Source organism: Argentina silus (genome assembly GCF_951799395.1).
Source record: "Argentina silus genome assembly, chromosome: 20".
NCBI lineage: Eukaryota > Metazoa > Chordata > Actinopteri > Argentiniformes > Argentinidae > Argentina > Argentina silus.
In genome coordinates, this window is record NC_139674.1 from 274,645 (window position 1) to 285,550 (window position 10,906).

At 41.4% G+C, this 10,906-nt stretch overlaps 1 long non-coding RNA gene across 1 annotated transcript; it reads left to right on the forward strand.

Annotated features, from left to right (window-relative positions):
- Positions 1-3,585: 3,585 nt before the first annotated feature.
- Positions 3,586-6,682, forward strand: LOC310820532. The gene is made up of 4 exons (XR_014554822.1): positions 3,586-5,107; positions 5,374-5,474; positions 5,848-5,925; positions 6,152-6,682. It is a non-coding gene; the product is annotated as an uncharacterized lncRNA (long non-coding RNA).
- The last annotated feature ends 4,224 nt before the right edge of the window (positions 6,683-10,906 follow it).

Here is a 10,906-nt window from a genome sequence, read left to right on the forward strand (position 1 = left end):
TTCTAAATATGAGAAGAATGCGGCGCAGAAAAGAAAAGTCAATCCGAGCACGCCCACTCCGTCTGTAGCAGACGTTTTTGAAAAGGCAAGAAAGTTTTCCAGTGATGGTGCCAAGGCAAAAGGCATAACACAAAAAATTCTGGAATTCATTGCCTTAGATCAGTGGTCGCCTACCCGTCAATCGCGATCGACGGGTTGATCTTTGAAACATTCCCTGTAGATGCCGAAAATAAAAATAATTATAATATAATATTATTTATTACACGGCTCTCCTTAATGCTGTAGATTAGAACGTTCCATTCACTTGAATGGGCCTTCCAAACGTTCGGCGGTCAATTATTTTCGTATAACAGACCGTTGCTAATAATAATTGACCGCTGTCTGTCTGTCAATACTATGAATGGTAACAAATAAATAATAATATTTTAAATTTTAATTATTATTTATAATAATAATTAAATTTATAATAATAAATAAAAAACTTTTGTAATTGATTTATTCTTTGAATTGCAATGCATTGATTTTAGTGAGGTTAGTACACAGTCATAGCCATAAATGCAATGGTTGTAATAATTGACAACCATTTTCTTTTCTTTCGGTTTTCGGTTTTCGGCCTTGGTTTCCTCATTTTTGGTTTTCGGTTTCGGCCAAGAATTTTCATTTCGGTGCATAAATTAAACAAATATCTGTGTCGTGTTTTTATTTTGAAATTTGAAATTTTATTTTGAAAAGCGTTACGTTTGTATTACTTACGTATGGACGTATGTGCGTGCGTGAGCTGTGAGTGAAGGTGAACAGCGACAAGTGACGCTAGCCAGGTTACCCTCAAGATGTCGGCTCACGCGAAGAAAAGAAAAGTTGATAACGAATGCCGTGTTTTCAACAAGACATGGACTGCCAAGTATTTCTTTACAGAAATTAAAGGTAAAGCTATTCAAAATATATAATTTAGTGCATTTTACAATGGAAGAAAGTTGAGCAGAATTAAGTTCAAGTTATCATTGGTGTGGCCCTCTGACACAATTCAGGTTTCTCATGTGGCCCCTTGTAAAAATTAATTGCCCACCCCTGCTGTAGAGTCTCCTTTTGCCCCCCTTTGGAGCCACATGGATTGCTCATACGGCCCTGCAATCTGTTGCATGCGTATTATATCCTCTAGCTGCGTTATTGGTTCTATTAATACCATTGGGGCCAACACGGCCACCTCACACTTCGAGGCTCGCTTTGCCGCTTCATCAGCAGCATTATTGCCCTGAATAATGTAATCATTGCCTTTCTGGTGCGCCTGACATTTGATGATCGCTAACCGTTTTGGTTTCATCATAGTCGACATCAGTTCCTTAATTTGCTCACAATGCTGTATGGGTGACCCATCACTTTTCAAAAAGCCTCTCTGTTTCCATACTGCCCCAAACAGATGACAGACTCCATGCGCATACGCTGAGTCATTAAAAATGTTCACTGATTTGCCTTCTCCCATTTTACAGGCTTCTGTCAGTGCCCTTAGTTCTGCCAACTGGGCAGAACACGGTTGTGGACAGCTGAATGTCTGCCCTATTTGTTTGACTATGCCGTACCCTGCATGATTTCCTAAATGATCTCTATAACATGAACCATCTACAAAATATGTCTCTTCTGCATATAGTAAGGGTGTTGATTCTAAATCTGGTCTTAACCTGGTGAATGTTAGCGATTGTGCTATACAATCATGTTCTTCCCCTTCATCTGCCAGTGGTATTAACTCAGCTGGATTTACTGTGCTACATCTCGATAGTGATGTCTGATGTTAATAACGACAAATATGACAGGTTCCTAGCTTGTGTTAGAACAAACCTTCCCTGTTCTAACAGTTCCACTGTCTTGTGATGTGTGTGTATATTGTTATTGGGTAGCCCGTTGTGATTGACGAGGCCTTCTCATAGGCATAGTGCATAGCTGCTGAAAACAGGGCAGGTACCCCTGGGCAACACTGTCTAGTTTGGTGCTATAGTAGGCTAACGCTTGCTTTTTCCTACCACTACACGTTTCCTGTACTAACACTGCTGAAGCATACCCACTCCTTCTGTTTGCCACATACAATAGGAATGGTTTGTTATAATCGGGCACAGCCAATGCTGGTGCCCGTTGCATTTCTTTTTTCAACATTTCAAATGCTATTGTAGCTTCTGTTGTCCATATTAAAGGGGCTCTTAAGTTCTGCTGACCCGCTGTTTTCATTAGCACCCTCAGAGCTGCTGTTTTTATCGCATAGTCCTCTATCCAATCTCCGCTGAATCCTGTCATTCCCAAGAATGTCATCATTTGGCCCACATTTACTGGTTTTGGTGTTTTACTTATGCCTTCTAATTGTCCTGGTGATATTGCTTTTGACCCATGCGCTATAGTTCTTCCCAGATAGTCAACCTGAGGTAAGCAATACTGCAATTTAGTTTTTGACACTTTGTGCCCCCCCTTTGCCAATTTTTGGAGAACTCTTATGGAGTCCTCATGACATTGTTCCAATGTGGTTGAACAAATGAGCAAATCATCTGTGCTGTTTATCTCCAGGTCTTCTAGATCTGCTTTTAGCACCTGGTTGAACACATGAGGCGAATGTTTGAACCCTTGAGGTATTCTAGTGTATGTGTATTGTTGTCCTCTGTAGGTGAATGCAAACAAGTACCAACTTTCTTCTGCTAACGGTACACTGAAAAAAGCTGAGCATAAATCTATCACTGTCTAGTATTTGGCTGTCGGAGGAACATTTGTTAACAGTGTATGAGGATTTGGTACTTCTGCTGGCCAATCCTGCACCACCTCATTTACTGCTCTTAAGTCATGCACCAATCTCCATTTTGACTTATCTGCTTTTAGAATTGGAAGAAGGGGGGTATTGCACGGGCTGTTTATTCTTTCTAAAACTCCCGCTGCTATCAAACCCTCTATTGTTTTGCTTATTCCTTCCTCAGCTTCAGGTTTCATAGGATATTGGGCTTTTCTTGGTAATACACTGCCCTGTTTTGTTCTTATAATTATAGGGCTTGCTGATTTTACTAAGCCCACGTCAGTGTCATGTTTTGACCAGAGACTTTCTGGAATCTGTTTTTCCATGTCATCGCTCAATTGATTATCTGATTTTTCTTTCATCTGAACTTGTTGTTTAACCAATATGGCTACTTCCTGTGGTATACCATTCATAGGCGTGGCACATATTATTTTTATGAATTCCTTGTCTGCAGAATGTTTTACCAATGGGTTACTTGTTTTTTTCCAGTCACTTTTTAATGCGGTTCTCATCATTGGTCCCAAGTCTCTTGCTCTATACCCTTTATTTACCATTAATGACACATGAGGAGCAGCATTAGGTATATTATACCATTTTTGTACAAATTCTGATTCATCTATTTTCATAGCTGCTCCCTGTTTTCCCACTATGATGTATTGTGACATTAATGGGACAACCACATTTTTAGTTTGTTCTTGGTAGGAGTCGCAATTTGAGTCAAACTGCATTGTGCAGTGGTAGTCAAATCGTGGTTTTCGTGCATCTGGCAATTGGGCTTCAATACATTTTCTCCATTTTAACCAAGTTTGCTCTATTTCATGGTTTATTTCCTCTAACCAGTAAACATTTGCGCTTGCATTTATTGGTATTTCTTGTGTCTTTATTGCCGTATTATCTACATATACACCTTCTGGGGAACACCATATTTTCATCCCCAGCATGCATAATGCATCCCTCCCCAAGAGATTCACCGGTGTCTGGTCAGAGATCAGTATGGGCAGGGTTGTGGGCTCTGTCTCCTATCTTCAGACTTACTGGAGTTGCCATTGGAATTAACTGCGCTTGTCCCGAGAATCCTACTGTTTTAACAATTTTAAAATCTAAAGGTCTATTTCTCTCTCTCTTTTCTCCTGTCTCTTTTTTGAATTAACTCAAGGTTTGTGTTTTTTTTTTTACCAGTGTTCCCATTTCCTTACACACTGCAACATCAAATGTCCCTTCCTTAGGCCACTTAGTATAATTCTTACTGGTTCGTTTTTCCCATTTTTCTGACATCTCTCTTATTTGGTTATTCAAAAGAGGGTTTTTATTCTCTAATATTTCTACTGGAGTTACTATGGTAATCCCTTTCTCCATTTTCCCTTTTGTCTTTCCTTTTGCAGTAATTGTTTTTAGGGTTATTGTAAAATGTCTTCATTTTCACTCTTTTCTGCAATTTGTCAAAAGAGAACAATATTGTATTATTGGTTATCTAGGATATCACTGTGAGATTAAAGAAATATGTTAGGAAGCAGCTTTGGAATCAGCTTGAGATATCCTAATCACAATTGGTGTCTTATACCCTGGGAATCAAACGTAGGTATAACCAACAACTGTGTGTATTTGCATGTATGTATGTGTGCTTGAGAGTGTATTTGTATGTGTGAGAATGTAAGAATGAGTGGGTGTCTATATTTGTATGATTATGTGTGAGTGTGTAAGATGTGTGAGTGTGTGATGTGTGTATGAGTGTATATGGAACCCTAGAATGTGAAATGAATCAGTCTGAGCCTAAACATGAAACTCTTCAATTAAGAATCACTTTTACTCAGCATATAGTAATACAGTAAAATGTTTTCGAAAATGTTTTAAAAGGTCAACTGTTTGTACCATGCTGCTGGTAAGATAAAGAAGTTACGGAACGGGTCGAGGAAGGTAGATTGGAAGGTTTGGGGATGGAAATCTGAGGTGACAATTAGACGGTCACAACAAGAAAAAGGCGGAGCAGCTAACGAGGAAGGGGGAAGGGGGAGCCAGGGAAGGTAAAGCAAGTTGAATCAAGAAGGTAGACACAAAGTTGAATCAGGAAAGTAACCGCAAGTTAGGTAGGCTAGGGTCTTCTAACCAGTGTCCTATAGTTTTATTGTCTGAGCAGGTTGATGTGGATTTCGACCGCCTCTCTGTCCGCCCACCACGGTACGGCGGAGAATAACCGAGAGTAACCGCCAGTGTCGCCGACTGCAGCTGAAGGACATCATTCCTGTGGAGATGCAGAGACTGACCAAGTATCCTCTACTGCTTGAGAGCATAGCCAAGTACACACGTACCATAGACTACTACGATTTCACAACGACTACAATACATGTATGTTCCTGTGGTGAGGTTCTCCTACAAGCCCCCTATGTGTTTTTCGCCTCACCTGCACACTTTTTAAACCTTGTCTTTTTAAAACTGCTTTCTCTTTCACCTCCCTTTTTTGCACCTCCGCCCCCTTTACCTAACACCCCCCAACCCACCCCCTCCAGCTCAAAACACTTGCTCACTTTCTGGTGTAGTGCACTTATCGGCCCACATTAATGATGAGTTGATGGATGACTGGTTGACGTTTGGTTGTTGTTTTTGACCCCTAGAGGAGATGGAGGAGAGGGACAAGGTGAAGAGGACAGGAGACTGCTGCAGGAAGATACTCAACTATGTTAACCAGGCCGTCAAAGAGGCAGAGAACAAACAGGTAACCAGGACCGTGTGAATAGACGCCATTGATTAGACCCAACATTGGTGGTCACATGCCGATGAGGGGTGTGCCGATCTCATATTACTTGTTTCCGTAAATTAGGACTTGATACTGGTAATCGGATAATACTTGTGATCGGACAACCAGGACTGTGATTTAAATGCTTAAAATGAAGGAGCAGGTCGTTTAGAATGCCACTGAGCTGCACAAGTTGGTCAGAATGCATATTAGCAAGCACCTGTCATTATTTTTGTGGTATGTTCAATGTTTTGGTTAGTAATATAATGATTCATGATTTACCACAGGACAACATGTGTGATTGTTCAGTGCTCATAAGTGTGTGTGTGTGTGCACGTTCCTATCCTTACAGGGACTAGAGGACTACCAGAGACGGTTAGACCTGTCCTTACTGAAGCAGAGTGAGAACCCCATGATCTCATAGTTCAAGGTGAGGAGGCGCTCCACTACTCTCCCATTCACTTCTAATCAGAAAGTTTCCCTTTAAGGTTCCTGTTTGATTATTTTGAATTTCTGTAAGTTATTCCCTTGTGTCTGTTATCCGTAGCCTTGTATTCTTGTTTGGCATTGTTACGTTCCCACTCCTACATGTGCGTTTCCTTGTTGTGTTTTGTGTTTCCTTCTGTTTTTCCCTTGACCTGTCACTCTACATTCAGGTGTCCGTCAGCAATTGGCCATTCGTCCCAATCAGTCATCACCATTCCTGACCAATCAGAGGGCTGTCCGTGTCATTTAAAAGCTCCGCTGGCCTTCCCCTCGGGAGTCGACCCAGTTGTACCGTAGCTTATGTTTGCTGTCGATTCGCTGTTGCTTAGTTGTTCGAAACCTCCGACGTACTTATTTACATTTAGTTCTCTTTTGGTATACTTGCGTCATTGTTTACGTATAGTTTTTTTCTCAATATTTGTCTGTCTGTTAAATGTACGCCATAGGGGTAAGGTGAATAGGTAAGAGACCCATGGGTTTACATTTCCAACACGAAGGCTCATCTCTGTTACAATTCACCAGGTTAGGAGTGGGTGCCGCCCCATGTATGTTCTAGTCTAGTGTAGCATAGCACTTTAGCATAGCCCTGGTAGTATAGATTACTATTGCACTAGTTTAGGACATCACCTTTGTTTATGATTTCTTTGCTTTGGCACCGCTCAGTTCCCTTTTCTCCTTGGCGTGTGTCTTGTGTTGTGTTTTCCCAGAGGAAATAAATAATTGTATATAGTTTACACTGTGGTTTGTGCCTGTTTAATTCCTGCAATAAGTCCTTGGCACTACCTTTTTGTTGCGACTCCTCTACCGCCCCTAGACGTAGACGAGTTGTCATCTGGAGTTGTAACAGGCATTATGATTGTTTTCTACTCTGTAAAAGCCAAAAATGTTCAGAAAAAGAAAAGAAGAAACTGAAGTTTTGATGATGATTTGATGATTCACATTCTCCTGTCGAATATGGATCTCACCAAGAGGAAGATGGTGCATGAGGGACCTCTCTCCTGGAAGGTCAACAAAGACAAGACAATCGGTACGTTGACATGAATGAAATGTGTTTTAGCGCAGAGAGAAAATACTGCATTTGAATTAATTCATTGTACTGTACACAGATTTTTACATTTTACAATGTTTTAAAGTTGTGAACGCCTCTCTGAAGGTATGAGCTTTAATTCTGACTTCTGAAAGAACATAGATTCCACCAACAACTTTGTGTCCCTTAGAAAAAGAAGTCACTTCCTCTCTGGGTCTGCAAGCCCCGCCCACAGGGTCCAATCCATTCCAAAATCAGAGGAGGAGGAAGAGTTGCCATTGCCAGATAGGGGAGAGGAGGAAGATTTGAAGGAGGTGGTGGTGGAGGAAAAGGAGGAGGAGGAGGTGGAAGAAGGAGCCTTCCTAGAGGGCGAGCTGGTAGACAGACTACCCTTCTTCCAGGAGAGGTCACACCAGGGCATCGCCGTCAACCACCAGGAACCTGACGCAGAGGAGGCCCTGAGGACCTGTGAGTTCACTGCCCTGGCTTACCCCAGTAGACTAACAAAGCACGGTGCTATACTGTACCATAACCATGTCTTACAGTCAAACTCTTCATGTACGGTCTACTACTCTACATCTATGCTTTTGTTCTGTCAAGAACCTGTGAATTCTTTTTTTTCTTTTTTTTCTTCGATTCTGGGTCCGCTATGGGAGGTGTCTATTTAATTGGTGGAAAGCCGCGGCACCTGTTTTTGGAGAGAATCCGAGTTAGACGGGGAAGTGGAACAGCTTTTTGACCACAAACAATCACCACAAGCTACTGCAAACTAACAAAAGTTATTGTCACAAATTGAAAGAAACAATTCGGGATCAATATATTTTGTTTATGGCATTGAAGAGCCACAGAGAATATTTTTGTTGAACGTTAATGCATAATAAATGCTATTTTGGTTTGAATTCTAACTTTTGATCTCCGCTTTTTTCTCTATCTTGGATTGTGTGTTATTAACCCCGCTCCAGCGTTTTTGTTATTTCGTTATGTTGTTAAAAGAAGCCACAATAGAAATTGTAACACTCCAATCTAGAAATCAAGTTATGTGCAATTCTCAGGAAGGAGAAGGACTGGGGAGGAGGGGGAGCCCAACAGGCCTGCCGAGACAGAGAAGAGCCATTCCAACAGCAGCACGCTGTCCAACTGGCGGGACAACATCATCTTCGTCAACAAGGTCTTCCACCAGATACAGATGTGCAGAAGTACCATGGGCTCACGTTGTTATTGTTTAATATTGTCTAAAAGTATGAAGAGTAATGTTTTTACACGATAAGGACCCGGACCAGATTAAACAAACGAAACGAACCTACAAACCTAGTATTTTCACTGTAGCAAGATATGATAGAAATACATATACATACTGTAATAATGTTTGTTCGTACGGAGGCAGACGCAGTATGGTAGTGAGGGAATGTAGCTCCCGTTTATTAGCACAGTGGTCAATTTGGCTTTTCAGCCCGTTTCAAAGTTCAGCGACTTTCCAGTCGTCTCTCTCTCTCGGAACCTGCTCCTTCGTTCCCAGCCCACCTCCTGAAAAAGCAGAGGCACACACATCTTAAGCATCTAGTCAACGAGGCTTCATTTGCAACAGGTGTGCAACGGAGCCTCGCCGACACAACCCTGGCCACGGTCCTGTAGCTCCCTCTACAGGCCGAACGCTGCATGTCCCCCCACACATACATAGTGTAATGCTTATTTGATTTCCTCCACTTGCTTTTGAATGGAGTGTTGATCTGAATGACCCTATGAGATGAGATGAGTTGCATTGGACTGCCCTCTAGTGGACGGACAGTATCACTCCATCGAAGACACATTCTTAGAAATTTGACTCGAACACACTCATTCTCAGGATGAAAATAGAGATTGTGTGTGTGCAGTCAGGAGAAGGAGAGGGACAATCTCCTGGAATTATATTATATAATTATAATTCTATAATAATGATAATTATGATGTATTATCTTAATATATTATAATACATAACACATATTCTCGTAAATCTCCTGATGTCTTTATCTTCCCCCTGCAGTCCTTCCTGTTGCCGTCCTGCGAGGCGTCAACCTCGGGCCTCTGTAGCAGCCATCTCTATCCCTTTAACAACCATGTGCACCCTTCAGCTACACAGTCACATCTCCATACACGCTGATGATGTCATCTCACCTTTCCTCCTTTCATCAACAGGTGACGCCAGTGTGAAGGAAAAATCGAAAACTCCCTGGTAACACAAAGCCAGACTACAACATAAGGTGACAGATTGGAATTTTGAAGGCCACAAACCGACACTGATATTGGGGGATTGTAACCTGAACAAAATTCCTTCTTTCACCAACCCCAACATATAAATTGACAGTTACCCTGGGGCCTGCTTCTACCATTTCACCAATGTTTTGGAAAAGGGTGGACTGTGTGTGCTGCTGCCAAAAAATGGACACTAGAGGGAAGTCAAGAAGAATTTGTTGGAGCGCTATTGAACCATCAGGGTGTGAATGCTTTAGGAGAAGAAGTGCTACGTGGGCGAAAGTGCAAAGTAAGGTGTTGATTTTAAAATCATAGCAGGCCTGCCTATATAAATAGATAATAACAATTACAAGATAAAAAGAAAATGCTGGGGCCATGTAATAAATTAGTAATAAGAATAATGATAAGACAATTATAGATGACAGGACGTATAACCCCCATAATAATGTGGCCATGTGTAAGTGCTTCAGTTTTCTTCAGTGGCCTTCCCAGTCACTGGATCTGAATCCAATAGAACACCTTTGGGAAGTGGTAGAACGGGAGATTCACAGCTTGAAAGTGCACCTGAAAAATCTATAGGTATTGCGTGATGCAATCATGTCATCATGGACCAGAATCTCAAAGGAATGTTTCAAACATCTTGTGGAATCAATGCCACGAAGAATTGAGGCTGTTTTAAGAGCAAAGGGAGGCCCTACCCAGTATTAATATAGTGTTCCTAATGAAGAGCCCAGTGAGTGTATATGTGGTTGTTAATGGCGGCAGCTAATGGGGATCGATCCTAAAGATAGTGAGAAAGAAAGGAAGACAGGAGTGCTGGATCAGAGACCTTGAGTGGATGAGTGCTGAGACCTGTCCTGCTCAACACCTTCAGACAGGCCATGAGTGAATGACAACTACTACATAGTAGTAAATGATGCATCTGCATGTAGAAGATTATTTTCAAATACATCAAAGTAATTCTTCACATTGAGAGAGAGTCTGTCGAGGGAGAACCCTTCAACTTTAACAATAGATATTAATATGATTTATTTAAACTGTTGGGCCCCTTCATTGATCGCAGATCTGAAATGATGATATGCTGCCCTCTTGTAGACAGACAAGATTACTTGAAGTACACATATTTTAGTGTATGTGAAACCAACCTATTCACTTCCTAAAAGGCTGCAGTCACAGTGCAGATCAGCATTACCATACACAGACAGACTTCTATGAGAAACTCCTACCCTAACCCTCACCCTATGACTGAAAGGAGAGATGCAATTGAGATGGTTAACAGGTGTGCTTCTCCTAGGACTATTGACTACCCCAAATGTGTAGGACGTGGCATAAAATGATCTTTACCTGTGTATTGTTGCATCATACAACATCTGTAGCTATATGTCGCTATTTCTTTGTTAGGTCATCTCTGTGATGTATGGCAAGGCAATGTGTGGATGTGAAACCATATCATTGATTATTGTTTCTCTTTCTCAGTTTCACTCTTTCTAAATCAATAAACCTGAAGTCAGACTGACATTCTGTCTCCAGACTCTTGGGAGGTGTTTAGAGGTGTTCAGCTATGTATGAGGACAGAGCAGGTGTCTATAAGTATTAACAGATGTTTGTTTCTTTGTCGCCACAGCCTACCTGAGTATTGCTGCTGACCATGTCCATCCCTTTATGACCA